At 46.4% G+C, this 18,964-nt stretch overlaps 2 pseudogenes; one reads left to right on the top strand and one right to left on the bottom strand.

Moving 5' to 3' along the window:
* LOC137349362 (zinc finger protein 229-like) overlaps positions 1-18,964 on the top strand; it is an 85,485-nt pseudogene that overhangs the window by 40,812 nt on the left and 25,709 nt on the right.
* LOC137349361 (zinc finger protein 850-like) overlaps positions 13,638-18,964 on the bottom strand; it is a 47,797-nt pseudogene continuing 42,470 nt past the window's right edge.

The raw sequence follows: 18,964 nt of genomic DNA, 5'->3' as shown, positions 1-18,964 counted from the left end.
CTCTTCCAGCACCTGGTCTGCAGCCTTGCTGGTTATATCAGTTCAGGTGCACTTCCCGGTACATTTTGAAAGAGTTTTTTGAGAGTTTTTGCCTCCACCACTGTTCCTGGCAGTGAATTCCAGACACCCACCACCCTCTGGGTGAAAACGGTTTTTCTCATATCCCCTTTAATCCTTCTACCAATCACCTTAAATCTGTGTCCCCTGGTAATTGACCTCTCCACTAGGGGAGCCAGGTCCTTCCTGTTTATTCTATCTCGGCCCCTCATAATTTTGTACACCTCAATTAATTCACCCCTCAGACTCCTCTGTTCTGAGGAAAACAAACCTAGCCGATCCAATATTTCTGCTTTGCTGTAACTTTCAAACCCTGGCAACATTCTTGTAAATCTCCTCCGTACTCTCTCCCCAGCAATAATGTCCTTTCTGTAATATGGTGACCAGACGTGTACGCAGTACTCCAACTGTGGCCTAAACAGTTCCAGCATTACATCTCTGCTTTTGTCTTAGAGTCATACAGTTACACAGCAGAGATACAGACCCTCGGCCCATCGTGTCCGTGCCGGCCATCAAGCACCTACCTGTCTACTTCAACACCAGGAGCATCCGGAATCAGGTGGGTGAGCTTGCAGCATGGGTTGGTACCTGGGATCTCGATGTAGTGGCCATTTCGGAGACATGGGTAGAGCAGGGGCAGGAATGGATGTTGCAGGTTCCGGGATTTAGATGTTTCAGTAAGAACAGAGAAGATAGTAAAAGAGGGGGGGGGGTGAGGCATTGTTAATCAAGGAGAGTATTACAGCAACAGAAAGGACGTTTGAGGACTCGTCTACTGAGGTAGTCTGGGCCGAGGTTAGAAACAGGAGAGGTGAGGTCACCCTGTTGGGAGTCTTTTATAGACCTCCAAATAGTTCCAGAGATGTAGAGGAAAGGATAGCGAAGATGATTCTCGACAGGGGCGAGAGTAACAGGGTAGTTGTTATGGGGGACTTTAACTTTCCAAATATCGAATGGAAATACTATAGTTCGAGTACTTTAGATGGGTCAGTTTTTGTCCAGTGTGTGCAGGAGGGTTTTCTGACACAGTATGTAGACAGGCCAACCAGGGGCGATGCCACATTGGATTTGGTACTGGGTAATGAACCCGGCCAGGTGTTAGATTTAGATGCAGGTGAGCACTTTGGTGATAGTGATCACAATTCGGTTAGGTTTACCTTAGCAATGGGCAGGGACAGGTATATACCACAGGGCAAGAATTATAGCTGGGGGAAAGGAAATTATGATGCGATTAGGCAAGATTTAGGATGCGTAGGAAACTGCAGGGGATGGGAACAATCGAAATGTGGAGCTTATTCAAAGAGCAGCTACTGCGTGTCCTTGATAAGTATGTACCTGTGAGGCAGGGAGGAAGTTGTCGAGCGAGGGAGCTGTGGTTTACTAAAGAAGTTGAAGCACTTGTCAAGAGGAAGAAGAAGGCTTATGTTAGGATGAGACGTGAAGGTTCAGTTAGGGCGCTTGAGAGTTACAAGCTAGCCAGGAAGGATCTAAAGGGAGAGCTAAGAAGAGCAAGGAGAGGACACGAGAAGTCATTGGCGGATAGGATCAGGGAAAACCCTAAGGCTTTCTATAGGTATATCAGGAATAAAAGAATGACTAGAGTTAGATTTGGGCCAATCAAGGATAGTAGTGGGAAGTTGTGTGTGGAATCAGAGGAGATAGGGGAAGTGTTAAATGAATATTTTGCGTCAGTATTTACAGTAGAGAAAGAAAATGTTGTCGAGGAGAATACTGAGATTCAGGCTACTAGGCTAGATGGGATTGAGGTTCACAAGGAGGAGGTGTTATCAATTTTGGAAAGTGTGAAAATAGATAAGTCCCCTGGGTCAGATGGGATTTATCCTAGGATTCTCTGGGAAGCTAGGGAGGAGATTGCAGAGCCTTTGTCCTTGATCTTTATGTCGTCATTGTCGACAGGAATAGTGCCGGAAGACTGGAGGATAGCAAATGTTGTCCCCTTGTTCAAGAAGGGGAGTAGAGACAGCCCTGGTAATTATAGACCTGTGAGCCTTACTTCGGTTGTGGGTAAAATGTTGGAAAAGGTTATAAGAGATAGGATGTATAATCATCTTGAGAAGAATAAGTTCATTAGCGATAGTCAGCACGGTTTTGTGACGGGTAGGTCGTGCCTCACAAACCTTATTGAGTTTTTCGAGAAGGTGACCAAACAGGTGGATGAGGGTAAAGCAGTGGATGTGGTGTATATGGATTTCAGTAAGGCGTTTGATAAGGTTCCCCATGGTTGGCTATTGCAGAAAATACGGAAGTATGGGGTTGAAGGTGATTTAGAGCTTTGGATCAGAAACTGGCTAGCTGAAAGAAGACAGAGGGTGGTGGTTGATGGCAAATGTTCATCCTGGAGTTTAGTTACTAGTGGTGTACCGCAAGGATCTGTTTTGGGGCCACTGCTGTTTGTCATTTTTATAAATGACCTGGAAGAGGGTGGTGAAGGGTGGGTTAGTAAATTTGCGGATGACACTAAGGTCGGTGGAGTTGTGGATAGTGCCGAAGGATGTTGTAGGGTACAGAGGGACATAGATAGGCTGCAGAGCTGGGCTGAGAGATGGCAAATGGAGTTTAATGCGGAAAAGTGCGAGGTGATTCACTTTGGAAGGAGTAACAGGAATGCAGAGTACTGGGCTAATGGGAAGATTCTTGGTAGTGTAGATGAACAGAGAGATCTTGGTGTCCAGGTGCATAAATCCCTGAAGGTTGCTACCCAGGTTAATAGGGCTGTTAAGAAGGCATATGGTGTGTTAGCTTTTATTAGTAGGGGGATCGAGTTTAGGAGCCACGATGTCATGCTGCAGCTGTACAAAACTCTGGTGAGACCGCACCTGGAGTATTGCGTGCAGTTCTGGTCACCGCATTATAGGAAGGATGTGGAAGCTATGGAAAGGGTGCAGAGGAGATTTACTAGGATGTTGCCTGGTATGGAGGGAAGGTCTTACGAGGAAAGGCTGAGGGACTTGAGGTTGTTTTTGTTGGAGAGAAGGAGGAGGAGAGGTGACTTAATAGAGACATATAAGATAATCAGAGGGCTAGACAGGGTGGATAGTGAGAGTCTTTTTCCTCGGATGGTGATGGCAAACACGAGGGGACATAGCTTTAAGTTGAGGGGTGATAGATATAGGACAGATGTCAGAGGTAGTTTCTCTACTCAGAGAGTCGTAGGGGCGTGGAACGCCCTGCCTGCAACAGTAGTAGACTCACCAACTTTAAGGGCATTTAAGTGGTCATTGGATAGACATATGGATGAAAATTGAATAGTGTAGGTCAGATGGTTTCACAGGTCGGCGCAACATCGAGGGCCGAAGGGCCTGTACTGCGCTGTAATGTTCTAATTCTAATTCTAATACCTACCGATCCCATTTTCCAGCACTTGATCCATACCCTTGTCTGCTGTGGCATTTCAAGTGCTCACCTAAATACGACTTAAATATAGTGAGGGTTCCTGCCTCCACCAACTCTTCAGGCACTGAGTTCCAGATTGCAACCACCCTCTGGGAGAATTTTATTTTCCTCAAATCCCCTCTAAACCTCCTACTCATTTACCTTAAATCTCTGCCCCCTAGTTATTGACACCTCCGCTAAGGGAAAAATTTTCTTCCTATCTGCCTTATCTATGCCCCTCATAATTTTGTACACCTCAATCAGGTCCCCCCTCAGCCTTCTCTGCTCGAAGGAAAATGACCATAGCCTATCCAGTCTCTCTTCATACCTGAAATGCTCCAGCCCAGGCAACATCCTGGTGAATCTCCTCTGCACCCTCTCCAGTGTAATCACATCCTTCCTATAGTGTGGTGCCCAGAACTGTACACAGTACTCCAGCTGTGGCCTAACTAGCATTTTGTACAGCTCCATCATAACCTCCCTGCTCTTATATTCCATGCCTCAGCTAATGAATGCAACTATCCCAAATATCTTCCTAACCACCTGATCTCCCTGCGCTGCTTCCTTCAGTGATCTTTGGACAAGTACACCAAGGTCCCTATGTATTTCCTAGGGTCTGACCATCCATTATATATTCCCTTGCCTTGTTAGTCCTCCCAAAATGCAACACCTCACACTTCTCAGGATTAAATTCCATTTGCCACTGCTCTGCCCATTTTACCAGCCCATCTATGTGCTGTAGGGGAGGCGGTGGCATACTGGTATTGTCACTGGACTAGTAACCCAGAGACCCAGGTATTGCTCTGGGGACATGGGTTCGAATCCCACCAAAGCAGAAGGTGGAATTTGAATTCAATGAATAAATCTGGAATTTAAAGCTAGTCTAATGAAGGCCATGAAGCCATTGTCGATTGTTGTAAAAACCCATCTGATTCACTAATGTGCTTTAGGGAAGGAAATCTGCTGTCCTTACCTGGTCTGGCCTACATGTGACTCCAGATCCACAACAATGTGGTTGACTCTTGCATGCCCTCGAAATGGCCTAGCAAGCCACTCAGTTCAAGGGCAATTAGGGATGGGCAATAAATGCTGGCCTGGCCAGTGACGCCCACATCCATTGAAGGAATATTAAAAAAAAATATCATCCTGCAATCTAAGGATTTCTTTCTCACTATTTACAAAACCACCCATTTTTGTGTCATCTGCGAACTTACTGATCATACCTCCTATATTCACGTCTAAATCATTAATGTACACTACAAACAGCAAGGGTCCCAGCACCGATCCCTGCGGTACACCACTGGTCACAGGCTTCCAATCACAAAAACAACCCTCGACCATCACCCTCTGCCTCCTGCCACTAAGCCAACTTTAGATCCAATTTGCCAAATTGCCCTGGATCCCATGGGCTCTTACCTTCTTGACCAATCTCCCATGCGGGACCTTATCAAAAGCCTTACTGAAGTCCATGGAGACTACATCAACTGCTTTACCGTCATCTACACATCTAGCCACCTCCTCAAAAAATTCAATCAAGTTTGTTAAACGTGATCTCCCCCTGACAAAGCCATGCTGACTATCCTTGATTAACCCCTGCCTCTCCAAGTGGAGATTAATCCTGTCCCTCAGAATTTTTTCCAATAGTTTCTCTATCACTGATGTTAGACTCACCGGCCTGTAATTACCTGGTCTATCCCTGCTACTCTTCTTAAATAATGGTTCCACATTTGCTGTCCTCCAGTCCTCTGGCACCTCTCCTGTGGCCAGAGAGGATTTGAAAATTTGTGTCAGAGCCCCTGCTATCTCCTCCTTTGCCTCACAGAACAGTCTGGGATACAGCTCATCTGGGTCTGGGGATTTATTCACTTTTAAGCCCGTTAAAACCGCTAATACCTCCTCCCTTTCAATACTAATTTGTTTAAGTATATCACAATCCCCCTCCCTGAGCTCTACACTGACATCATCCTTCTCCATAGTGAACACAGATGAAAAGTAATGATTTCAAACCTCACCTACGTCCTCCAGCTCCACACACAGATTGCCACTTTGGTCCCTAATGGGCCCTACTCGTTCCCTGGTTATCCTCTTGACCTTAATATACTTATAAAATGCTGTGGGATGTTCCTTTCACTTGTCCACCAGTGATTTTTCATGCCCCCTCTTCACTCTTCTGATTACTTTTCCAAGTACCCCCCCACCCTACACTTTCTATACTCCATGAGCACCTGCACTGTTTTCAGCCCTCTGAATCTGCCATAAGCCTCCTTTTTTCCCCAAGATCCAATCCTCTATATCCCTTGACATCAAGGGTTCCCTGGATTTGTTGGTCCTACCCTTCACCTTTCGGTAACATGTTGGCCCTGAACTCTCACTATTTCCTTTTTGGATGACTCCCACTGGTCTGATGTACTTTCTCACAAGTAGCTGTTCCCAGTCCACTTTGGCCAAATCCTGTTTTATCATATTGAAATCGGCGTTCCCCCAATTCAGTACCGTTATTTCTGGTCCTTCTTTGTCCTTTTGTTTGTTATAATTCCTGAATAATGCTTGTGTTTTAGGCAGTGAGATGCATTTTGATTTTGAAATCCAATGTGCAGCAGCCATTTTAATTCATTTTCAAGTCACAGAGTCATTTACAGCATAGGAGGAGGTCATTCGTTGAGTTTCTCATTGTGGATTTCTCTCTGTGTGTCTCTCTCTTTCTCCCTATCTTTCTCTCTGAATGAGAGAAGTGGGAGAGAGAGAAAGGAGAGAGAGAGGGAAACAGTGGGTTGTCATCCTTTCATCTACGAAGGATGATCGACATGAAGCAAACAAGCCATTTGGGGGGGTGGGGGAAGGGGCGTATCTTCTCTTGGTTCACCTTTGCTGATGGCTGTAAAAGCCAATCGTTGAGATGCAGGCTCTGCCACAAGTGCTGCACATGAAGCTGCCAAGTGATGCTGTGAGTTGTTGTGTTTGACATTGGCGTCTGTTGCCAAGCTGCTGCAGCAACTGGTCATCGTGGTATTGCACACCAGTCCACAGGATGTGTTGCCATTTCCCTCTTTCATCAGCTAGTGACTCCCAAGTGCGATAGTCGACATTTAGGGCCTTCAGGTCACGCTTGCAAGCAACCTTGAAGCGGAGCTTTGGGCGCCCACTGGTCGCCTGGCCCCTGCTACCTTGGTCCTTGGGTTTGCAACCATCCTCGATCTTGTGGACTTGTCTGATCCACCAAAGCCACCTCTGTTTGATTAATGCCAACACACTTGGGAGCTCTGCCTTTGAGAGGACTGCCACATTTGTGATTTTGTGCTGCCAGGATATATCCATAATGGGCCACAGACAGCAAAGATGGAAATTATTGAGCTACTTTCCCTGGTAGCTGTCATGTTTCATTGCCATACAGCAAGGTGTTGAGATCACAGGCCTTATAAACCATTAGCTTGGTCCTAATGGTCAGCATGATGTTATCCCATGCATTGACATGTTACAGCTGCGAAAAAATCTCCTGGAGAGAGAAATGAAACATTGATGAGAACAAAGCAAAGACTTTTTAAAATAAAAGACACATCAATAGCCCAGAGCTCCTTTTCTATGTCACTCACTAACATTGACAATCTCTGCATCATTGACCCATCCCTCACAATAAACCCAGAGACTGTAAAGTGGGAACAGATGTAAAATGTGAGAGGGACTATTAGGTGCTGAGATCTTGTCCATTGTTATGTTAATCCAGGTCCCAGGGCTGTTTTGAACAGAGACATTCCTGGGAGCTGCTTTTTGATGATCTGTGAACTTATTCCTACAAGGTCATTGTTGACAACATTTGCTGCATCTTTCAGCTAATCAACAGAGGGACAGTGACATGACCAGGCCCCAGTCTGTCCAGAAGCTGAGAAACTCTCTTTAAAACTGCCATTAAGGTGCTCATTCCTGATCATTGTCCCAGGATTTATCTTCACATCAGGCCTTTGGGAAGGTTGTGAGAAAGGGGTTGGGAGGGTGGTTTTCTATACAGGCTGGGAGCTGGGCAGTCACTAAACACTGGAGAGCCCCAGAGCCTGTCTCTCTCCCTCTGTGTTTAACCTGTCATTTCAATCTCTTTCTCTCCCTCTATTTCTCTCTGTGTCTCACCATCTGTTTATGCCTCATTGTAAAAACACAAACACTGCTGATTCCCCATCCCTCTCCTGTTCACTGTCCCCATACCCACTCAGCCCAGGATTGGTGTTTTGTACACTCAGTGTCACAGTGTGAAGAAGCTGATGATTCCTTCGGGTGATCTTTTAAACCTCACTGTCCCAGGATTTACTTTTTTGCAAATCAGATCTTCTGGAAGGTGAAATAAAAACAGAAAGTGCTGGAAATACTCATAAATAAATACATATAAATTGAAAGTCCATGTACCCCACATCAACAGCATTACCCTCACCAAGCCTCTTTGTTAGGTCTTCAAAAACTCCAGCAAGTTAGTTGAACACGATTTTCCCTGAACAAATCCATGCTGGCTTTCCTTAATCAATCCACATGCTGAGTTAGGTGACAAATTGAGTATTGTGGAAGGGAGCAAAAAATTGCAAAGGGTCATTGATAGATTTAGCAAGCAGAGAAAACAGTGACAGCAGGAGGGCAATGTGGGGAAGTGTGAGGTCATTAACATTAGAGTCATGTATGGAACAGAGGAGACCATTCAGCCCATCAAGTCCATGACAGTTCTCCACACAGTAATCCAGTCAGTCCTACTCCCCTGCTTGACCCCTGTAGCCCTGCAAGTTTATTTCCTTCAAGTGACCATCCAATTTCCTCTTGAAATCACTGATTGTCTCTGCTTCCACCACCCTCATGGGCAGCGAATTCCAGATCATTTACTACCCACTGTGTTAAAAAGTGCTTCCTTATATTCCCTCTGCATCTCTTGCCCAAAACTTTCAATCTGCGTCTCCTAATCCTTGTACCATTAGTTAATGGGAACAGTTTTCCTTGTCTAACTTATCCATGCCTGTCATAATCTTTTACACTTCCATTAAATCTCCCCTCAATCTCCTTTGTGCAAAGGAGAACAACCCCAGCTTTTACAACCTCACCTTGTAACTAAAATCTCCCTCCCTGGAACCATTCTGGTAACTCAGATCTAAGGAAGATGAATCAGAATATTTTCTAAATTATTAAAAGTTAGGAACTGTGAAGGGACAGAGAGATTTCGGGTTTCGTGCACAGAAATCACTAAAAACTACTGGACTGGGAGAAAAGGGAATTAAAATCTCTAATGGAATATTTGCCTTTATCTGAAGGGTGAAAGTAATGCTGCAGTTATATGCAACTCTGGACACACATCATCTGAAGTGAGGTGTTTAATTCTGGGCAGCACATCTCAGGAAGGATATATCAGCTGTGCAGGAGGTACACTGCACATTCACCAGAATGATATCAGGACTAAAAGGGTTAAATTGTGAGGGCAGGTCATATAGACTGGGCTTGTATTTCATTGACTATGAAGATTAAGGGGTGATGTAATTCATGTAATAAAGAAGATTAAAGGTTTTAAGGGGGTCGATAAAGAAAAATGATTTCCTCTGTTGGTGGAATGCAGAATAAGATGGCACAACATTAAAATTAGAGCTGGGCCATTCAGGGGTGCTGTCAGGGATAGTGAAATCTGGAACACTGTCCCCCCAAAAAGCTGCTATGGATGGGGAGAAAAGGAAAATGTCAAAACTTGAGAGTTACCTATTGGGTAAGGTGACAGGGATATGTAATCAACACTGGTAAAGGTAGTTGCAATATGGATCAGTCATGATATAACTGAATAGAGGAACAGGCTCGAGGGGCTGAATGGCCTCCTCCCACTCATGTGTTCCTCTGTTTTACAGGATCACTGAGACTGATTCCCTGAGGCTCCTCTCACAATACCAGGACCTTCTACTCCTGACCAATATGGAGCAAGGGTTTTCAGGGTGGTCGAGACAGGACAACAATCTCCCCTTCATAGACACATGATCCTGACTGTGAGGTGACAGTGCGTCTGGGAGAACGATGGGTGGACACAGTGTGTGTTGTTATTTTAATGATAATCTGAACCTCAAGAAACAAACTACCCTGAGGAGTGAAATAAGGTTCGTTGGCTCCTGTTATCTGGGCTGTTTGAGGTGGACAATGGCCTGACCCAGCACTGACAGGACAGGACAAGCCCACTGGGAGATGGCACAAGGCCAAATTAAGACTCAAATGCTTCACTTTCCTGAAATAATTAGTTGAGAAAGGGTTCATTAATAACCTTGTAGTAAAGAGAGAAAATGGGGAGCTGTTGTCCAATTAGCCTCACATTAGTTGTAGGCAAAATGCTAGAATGTATTATTCGGGGAAATGGTAACAGGGCAGTTACAAAATCATAATATAATTAAGTCGAGTCAACATGGACTTGTGAAGAAGAAATCATGTTTAACAAATCTGTTAGAGTTTCTTGAGGATGTAACTAGTCAGGTGAATAAGGGGGAAGCAGTAGTTTAATTGGATTTTCAAGAAGCAAGAAGCATTTGATAAGGTGCCACACCAGAGGTTATTACACACAATTCTTCCTTCAATCATAAGGTCAGAAGTGGGGATGTTTGCTGCTGATTGCACAATGTTCCGCACCATTCGCAACTCCTCAGATACTGAAGCAGTCCGTGTAGAAATGCAGCAAGACCTGGACAATCTCCAGGCTTGGGCTGATAAGTGGCAAGTAACATTCATGCCACACAAGTGCCAGGCAGTGACCATCTCCAACAAGAAAGAATCTAACCATCTCCCCTTGACATTCAATTGCAGTACCATCGCTGAATCCCCCACTATCAACATCCTTGGGGCTACCATTGACCAGAAACTGAACTGGGAGTAGCCATATAAATACCGTGGCTGCAAGAGCCGGTCAGAGGCTAGGAATCCTGCGGCGAGTAACTCATCTCCTGACTCCCCAAAGCCTGTCCACCATCTATAAGGCACAAGTCAGGAGTGTGATGGAATACTTGCCTGGATGGTGCAGCTCCAACAACACTCAAGAAGCTCGACACCATCCAAGACAAAGCAACCCACTTGATTGGCATCCTATCTACAAACATTCACTCCCTCCACAGTGGCAGCAGTGTGTCCCATCTACAAGATGCACTGCAGCAACACACCAAGGCCCCTTGGACAGCACCTTCCAAACCCACGACCTCTACCAACTAGAAGGACAAGGGCAGAAAATGCATGGGCACACCGCCACCTGCAAGTTCCCCTCCAAGTCACACACCATCCTGACTTGGAACTATATCACCATTCCTTCACTGTTGCTGGGTCAAAACCTTGGAATTCCCATTCCTAACAGCACTGTGGGTGTACCTACCTCACATGGACTGCAGCGGTTCAAGAAGGCAGCTCACCACCACCTTCTCAAGGGCAAGTAGGGATGGGTAATAAATGCTGGCCTCGCCAGCGGCGCCCATACTCCATGAATGAATTTTCAAAAAAATTAGGACTCATGGGATTGCGGTAATATATGAGCATGGATTGAGGTTTGGTTAATGGACAGAAAGCAGAGAGTCGGAATAAATGGGCTATTTTCAGGTTGGCACGCTGTAACTAGCAGGGTGTAGCAAGGATCAGTACTTGGGCCTCAGCTATTTACAATCTATAGAAATGACTCAGATGAGGGGATTGCGATAATATATCCAGGTTTGCTGATGATACAAAGTTAGGTGGGAAAGCAAGAAATGAGAAAGACAGGAAGAGGCTTCAGAGGGATACAGACAGGTTGGGTGGGTGAGTGGGTAAGAACATGGCAGATGGAATACAATATGGTTAAGTGTGAAGTTATCCACTTTGATCAGAAAAATTTATTAAAAACTTTTTAATTATGAATGTTGAGAAACTGAGAAATGTTTGCATTCAGAGGGACCTGGGTGTTGTTACGACCAAGGTGGCAGTAATGCACTGTTAATTCAGTCCCACTGCGTATTAGTAAAGTTTCCCACCTACTGGAAATTAGCCAAATTAAACATTTTATTTATCCCCTAGAATTTTTATGAAGCACACAAAACCAGATTTCTTCGAACAACAACAACAAAATTAACTATTTATTAATAAACTAAATCTTAAACAATAATGGGATGAATCTGTACATATAAAAAGATTTTATAACTTCTTATTCTTCCTAAGCTTCCTGAACACGCACATACATTGAAAAACTGATTAACTGGGGAAAAAGGGTTTTTGGTGTTCAACTGTTTCTTCGGAATAATAAAATCATTGGTGGTCATGGTCTGGTGGGTTATTTGTGAATCGGTGAGGTGTCCCAGAGACAAATCGTCAGATGCCACTCAAAGTCTCTCCAGCCAAGTTTGATGAGCAGTCTGTGATGGGTAGACTATCAAGGCAATTTGTCTGCAGCAGGCATCACACAGATCTTTCAGCAAAAGATGTAGCAACAGGTCTACTTAAATTTTAAAGTAGCAGTCCAGCAATGGAAGCCTTTTTGAGATTTCAGGATCTCCCCCCGCAAAAGAACAGGACTAACAGGAATCACTCTTGAGGCAGAGATTTTTCAGAGACTGGAGGCAATAGGAATTTCCAACTTTAACAATGCAGGGCTTCCTCCACAGAGAGCAGCAACTCCTCTTTCTCTGGGTCTTTCCCACTCCTGGCAGAACACAGACACAACTCAAATGTGGAATTTTGTTCTGCAAGAGATGCCTTCTTTTCAGGGAGAGGTCTTTTTCTAGTCTGCCAAAAAACACAAGTCCCAGCCAGTTTGTTCTGCCTCCTGCCTGCCCAGCACTGGTCTTTCACAAAGCAAAGTGAAACTGAACTCTTAACAATGTCATGTGACCTATCATTTTCACTGCTGTTGCTTGGAAATAAGTTGCCTCGGAGACGGTTCCCCATCCAGTTCAGCATTCAATTTTCTCAGTCTTGCAAAACACAGAACTCCAAGTTTTTTTCTTTTTTAAAAGCAAGGCACATGTAACAGTGTCCTTGTACGTGAATCACAGAAAGTTAACATGGACGTACAGCAAGCAATTCGGAAGGCAAATGGTATGTTAGCTTTTGTTACAAAGGGATTGGGGTATAAGGGTAAAGAAGTCTTACTACAATTATACAGGACATTGGTGAGGCCCCACCTGGAGTAGTGTGTGCAGTTTTGGTCTCCTTACCTAAGGAAGGACATAACACCATTGAGGGAATGCAATGAAGGTTCACTCGTCTGGTTCCTGGGCTTGTTCTATTTATTCATGGACTGTGGGTGTTCCTGAAATGGCCAGCATTTATTGCCCATCCCTAATTGCCCCTGAGAAAGTGGTGGTGAGCTACCTCCTTGAATATAACTGAGTGTCTTGCTAGGCCATTTCATAGGGTAGTTAAGAGTCAACTATATTTCTGTGCATCTGGAGTCACATATAGGCCAGATCGGGTAAGGACGGCAAATTTCCTTCCCTGAAGGAAATTAGTGAACCAGGTGGGTTTTTAGGACAATCCGTAGTTTCATGGTCACCAATATTGATCCTCGCTTTTTAATTGCAGTGGTGGGATTTGAATTCATGTCTTGGCATCATTAGTCCAGGCCTCTGGATTACTAGTTCAGTAACAGAACCACTATTGTACAGCATCCCCACTCTGCTCCATCTCCTCCTATGAGGAGAGATTGAGTAAACTAGGTCTATATTCCCTGAGGATTAGAAGAATGAGACGTGATCTGACTGAAACATAAATTGTTAAGAGACTTGACCGGGTCGATGCTGAGAAAATGTTTCCCCTGTCTGGGCAATCTAGAACACCGGGTCACAGTCTCAGGATAAGGGATCAGACATTTAGGACTGAAATGAGGAGAAATTTCTTCACTGAAAGGGTTGTGAATCTTTGGAATTCTCTTCCCCAGGGAGCAGTGGATGCTCAGTCATTGAGTATATTTAAGACAGAGATTGACAGATTTTTGGGTATTACGGTAATTAAGGGATATGGGGATAGTGCGGGAAGGTGGAGTTGAGAAGATCAGCCATGATCTGGGTGAATGGCAGAGCAGGCTCGAAGGGCCAAATGGCCTCCTCCAGCTTCTATTTCTTATGTTCATTAAACCTCAGTCTGGTTCCTCTCGAGCTGCTGAGTGAGTGAATTAAATCTTTCTTGACAAATCACCAAGATACCAGATGACAAGTCATGACCGAAACATCATTTATTGGTTACAAATCACAACTTAGTTAAATCTGGACACACAGACACTTTATAAACATGGATAAACACATTTAAATGTAATCAGAGTTATCCAGCAGTTCAGCACTAATAGGGAGAGTATTTCACAAAACAAGTAACAAAGATTAACCAGACGACTCAGTGATTGACTGTAAATCAACACTAATGGATGCTGAGTATTAATTACAGCAGGAACCGGAGTCTGAGCTTATAAATTGGTGAGTTTACTTGAAGAGCAATTCCTTCACTATCTGACATGTTAACAGTTGTGAACAGCCTGTCTGTCCAACAGCTCCAGTCTACGAGTGCTTAGAAACACACAGAGCTGAAACAGCCTCATTCTTGAGCTAAAGAACAGACTTTCTCCTGTCAATATAGAGTTACAGGATTTGCCTGTGATCTGTTTATTGTTCATCTTTTGTTCAGTACATTGACTGAGTGGATTTAAATTGAAAATGAGGTTTGAAGACACGATGGTCTATTCACACATGAATGAGAGATGCTGTGGGGCAGACGCTCAGTCCAAGAGGAGCAACTGACATCAGAAATAAACTCCAACTGTCAGAATGAACATGGTTCAGTCTGGATATGATTAACAGCAGCAACAGCAGAATCCAACCCCTGTAGTTATCTGTGAACCCGCTGGTGTCTCAGCAGACAGGATGGCTGAGTGAATCCCTTCCTACACACGGAGCATATGAATGACCTCTCCCCAGTGTGAATGAACTGGTGTGACACCAGGTGGGATGACTGAGTAAATCTCTTCCCACATACGGAGCAGGTGAATGGCCTCTCCCCAGTGTGAACCCGCTGGTGCCTCAGAAGAGCGGTTGAATCAGCAAATCCCTTCCCACACTCAGAGCAAGTGAATGGCCTTTCACCAGTGTGAACTCGCTTGTGGTTCACCAGCTTGGGTGAAGTAGTGAATCCCTTCCCACAATCAGAGCAGGTGAACGGCCTCTCCCCAGTGTGAACTCGCTGGTGTATCAGCAGGGTGGATGAATGAGTAAAACCCTCCCCACAATCAGAGCAGGTGAATGGCCTCTCCCCAGTGTGAATTCGTTGATGTGCCAGCAGGTTCCATGACAGAGAGAATCTCTTCCCACACTCAGAGCAGGTGAACGGCCTCTCCCCAGTGTGAACTCGCTGGTGCATCAGTAGGGTGGATGAACGAATGAATCCCTTCCCACACTCAGAGCAGGTGAACGGCCTCTCCCCAGTGTGAACTCGCTGGTGTTTTAGTAGGGCAGATGAATGAATGAATCCCTTCCCACAATCAGAGCAGGTGAACGGCCTCTCCCCAGTGTGAACTTGTTGGTGTCTCAGAAGGTTGGATGACCGAGTAAATCCCTTCCCACACTCTGAGCAGGTGAACGGCCTCTCCCCAGTGTGAACTCGCTGGTGTTTTAGTCGGGCGGATGAATGAATGAATCCCTTCCCACACTCAGAGCAGGTGAATGGCCTCTCCCCAGTGTGAACTTGCTGGTGTTGTAGTAGGGCGGATGAATGAATGAATCCCTTCCCACAATCAGAGCAGGTGAACGGCCTCTCCTCAGTGTGAACTCGTTGGTGTGTCAGTAAGGCGCATAAATGAACGTATCCCTTCCCACACTCGGAGCAGGTGAACGGCTTCTCCCCAGTGTGAAGTCGCTGGTGTGTCTGCAGGTTTGATAACTGAGTGAATCCCTTCCCACACTCAGTGCAGGTGAATGGCCTCTCCCCAGTGTGAACTCGCTGGTGTGTGAGTAGGGAGGATGACTGAGTGAATCCCTTCCCACACTCAGTGCAGGTGAATGGCCTCTCCCCAGTGTGAACTCGCTGGTGTGTGAGTAGGGAGGATGACTGAGTAAATCCCTTCCCACACTCAGTGCAGATGAACGGCCTCTCCTCAGTTTGACTGTGTCGATGAGTTTCCAGCTCAGACGTGTAATTTAATTCTTCCTCACGGTCCCCACATTTCCACAGCTTCTCCCCAGTGTTACACACAGAACACTTGTACGGTTTCTCCATACTTTTTGCTTCCATGATCAAAGGCCGATGATATTCAGATCCTGATGAATCGAGTGACTGTCACATCTTGAGGTGGTTTGATTTTCCCATCCGCAATTCCTCCCTTTCTAATACCCTGGAACATGAAGTTACAACAGGAAAAAGGGAGTGAGAGAGAACCCACAAAAACACAAAGACAATATGTGAAATTGAGCTGAATGAATCTGGTAATTTGTGGGACCAGAGCAGAGAGTGGGCGGGGCTTCAGGGCCCCAGTGACCAGGAGGGAAAATCATTGACTCATTAATTTTATTCTCACTCTGCACACAGGGGCTGGAGAACTGAACCCAGCCACAGTAGAGGGAGGGAGAAAACTGGCAGAGGAGGAAAGAGATGGTGCAGATGGTGTCATGGGTTTGGATTTCAGCACAGGGAGGAGGGAGAGTGTGTGGGACTGCGATTTACAGCTTTGGGGAAACAAGAGAGGAATAAAATGTTCCATAGGATCTCGAATTGTCTGTTCTGAATTTCTATCCTGTACTGACAGTGATGACTTTTATTACCTCCTTTTACAGGGTATTAGGAGAGGATTTACACACATTGATTTGATGCTCACTCTGCACACAGGGGCTTTCACACCATCTCTCCTGAAGGTGCTGGGGTTACTGTTTACATCCCACTGAACTGTAAGAAAGAATATCTTATTAGATGATATTAAAGATAGTATTATATTATAATAATATAACGAGAGACCGTTCACCTGCTCCGTCTGTGGGAAGGAATTTAATCGATATCCAAAATGCTGAGACACCAGTGAGTTCACAAGTGACTGTAGCTGTTGCATTCTGTAATTATTGCTGCTGTTAATCACATCCAGGACTGAACCATATTCATTCTGACAGTGGGGTTTATATCTGCTGTGTTAATATTCTTTATAGCTGGGGTGGAGTTTAATATTCCAGCAATTGGTTTGCTTTACTTTGTAACTTTTACTCTTCAAATAAAGTAGCTCCCTTTGGGCTATTCACAGGGTTTTGTGGGATGAAACCAAACAGTGATTTACTTGTACTTTTTACAATTTTGTATATTATATTCACTGCTCACAATGAGATCTGTTCTACATTGGGAAGACCAAACACAGATAGGGTGATCACTTTGAGAACCATCTCCATTCAGTCTGCAAGCATGTTCCTGAGTTCCAGTCACTTCCCATTTTAATTCTCCGTCCCACTCCCACTCTGACCTCTCTGTCCTCGGCCTCCTGCCCTGTTCCAACGAAGCTCAATGGGAGCTGGAGGACTTAACAACCTTCCGGACTCAACATTGAGTTCAGCAGTTGCTGTAACAACAGAGACTTGTCAGGATCTGGAACGCTGCACCTGAAAAAGGTGGTTGAACCTGATTCAGTCATTTTAAAAGGGAGTTGACAGGTATTTGAGAATGAGGAACTTACAGGCTTACAAACAACAAGTGGGTGTGTGGGACTAAGCACAACTGTTCTTTCAAAGGGCCAGCACAAGCACAAAGGGTGGAATGGCCTCCTCCTGTGCTGTAAGTTTCTATGATTCTAGGAGTTGGCCATTTAGCCCCTCGAGCCTGTTCCACCAGGAAATGAGATCATGGTTGATCTGTGATCTAACTCTATATACCTGACTTTGTCCCATATCCATTAATACCTTTGGTTAACAAAGATCTATCAACGTCAGATTTAACATGAAGATTGATCTCGCATCAACTGCTGTTTGTGGAAGAGAGTTTCAAACTTCCACCATCTTTTGTGTGTAGAAATGTTTCCTAACTTCACTCCTGAAAGGTCTGGCTCTCACTTTTACTCTACGCCTCCTAGTTCGACACTCCAGAACATCCAGCCCATGGGCCAGAATCCAGCCTGTCAATGGTATCCATCGGACCTGCCAAAACATTCAGTGACTGACAATGGTTACAGCTCCTTTACCAAGATGGTGGATACGCCTCATTGCACATGTCCTCCTGTACCAAGATGGTGGGCAAGCTTCAGTACCCGATATTTTGGCTCCTGTACTAAGATGGCGGTGCCCCGGCGGAGCTGCTTCTCTGCCGGCACTTCCCGCCCAAACAGCCTTCGCAGCCGTGAGCTCAGGACCAAGGTCAAGCACTGGCTCTGCCTGCGTACAGACTCGGCCTGGGCCTCATGCTCTTCATCACCGTCTGATGAGGTGCAGGCCCAGCAGCAAGGTGCAGTGGTAACCGGGCCCTGGGAGCAGGCTGCCGTGGAGATCGGGCCCTGGGAGCTGAACAGAGAGACAGAGGCCGGCAGAGAGAGAGAGAGAGAGAGAGAGAGAGAGAGAGAGGGAGGGAAGGGGCGGGAGAGCGAGAAAGAGAGAGAGCACGGGGGAGCGAGAGAGAGAACAGGGGGGAGCGAGAGAGAGAGCAGGGGGGAGCGATAGAGAGAGCGAGAGCAGGGGGGAGCGATAGAGAGAGCGAGAGCAGGGGGGAGCGAGAGAGAGAGCGAGAGCAGGGGGGAGCGAGAGAGAGAGCGAGAGCAGGGGGGAGCGAGAGAGAGAGAGCAGGGGGGAGCGAGAGAGAGAGCGAGAGCAGGGGGGAGCGAGAGAGAGAGCGAGAGCAGGGGGGAGCGAGAGAGAGAGCGAGAGCAGGGGGGCGCGAGAGAGAGAGCGAGAGCAGGGGGGCGCGAGAGAGAGAGCGAGAGCAGGGGGGAGCGAGAGCAGGGGGAGCGAGAGAGAGAGAGAGAGCAGGGGGGAGCGAGAGAGAGAGAGCAGGGGGGAGCGAAAGAGAGAGAAAGAGAGCAGGGGGGAGCGAGAGAGAGAGCAGGGGGGAGCGAGAGAGAGAGAGCAGGGGGGAGCGAGAGAGAGAGAGAGCAGGGGGGAGCGAGAGAGAGAGAGAGCAGGGGGGAGCGAGAGAGAGAGAGAGAGAGAGCAGGGGGGAGCGAGAGAGAGAGAGAGCAGGGGGGAGCGAGAGAGAGAGCAGGGGGGAGCAAGAGAGAGAGAGAGAGCAGGGGGGAGCGAGAGAGAGAGAGAGCAGGGGGGAGCGAGAGAGAGAGAGAGAGAGAGAGCAGGGGGGAGCGAGAGAGAGAGAGAGAGCAGGGGGGAGCGAGAGAGAGAGAGAGAGAGCAGGGGGGAGCGAGAGAGAGAGCGAGAGCAGGGGGGAGCGAGAGAGAGAGCGAGAGCAGGGGGGAGCGAGAGAGAGAGCGAGAGCAGGGGGGAGCGAGAGAGAGAGCGAGAGCAGGGGGGCGCGAGAGAGAGAGCGAGAGCAGGGGGGAGCGAGAGCAGGGGGAGCGAGAGAGAGAGAGAGAGCAGGGGGGAGCGAGAGAGAGAGAGCAGGGGGGAGCGAGAGAGAGAGA

The sequence above is a fragment of the Heterodontus francisci genome, chromosome 34 (genome assembly GCF_036365525.1).
Source record: "Heterodontus francisci isolate sHetFra1 chromosome 34, sHetFra1.hap1, whole genome shotgun sequence".
In the NCBI taxonomy this organism is placed as follows: domain Eukaryota; kingdom Metazoa; phylum Chordata; class Chondrichthyes; order Heterodontiformes; family Heterodontidae; genus Heterodontus; species Heterodontus francisci.
This window is presented reverse-complemented; position numbering and strand designations above follow the sequence as displayed.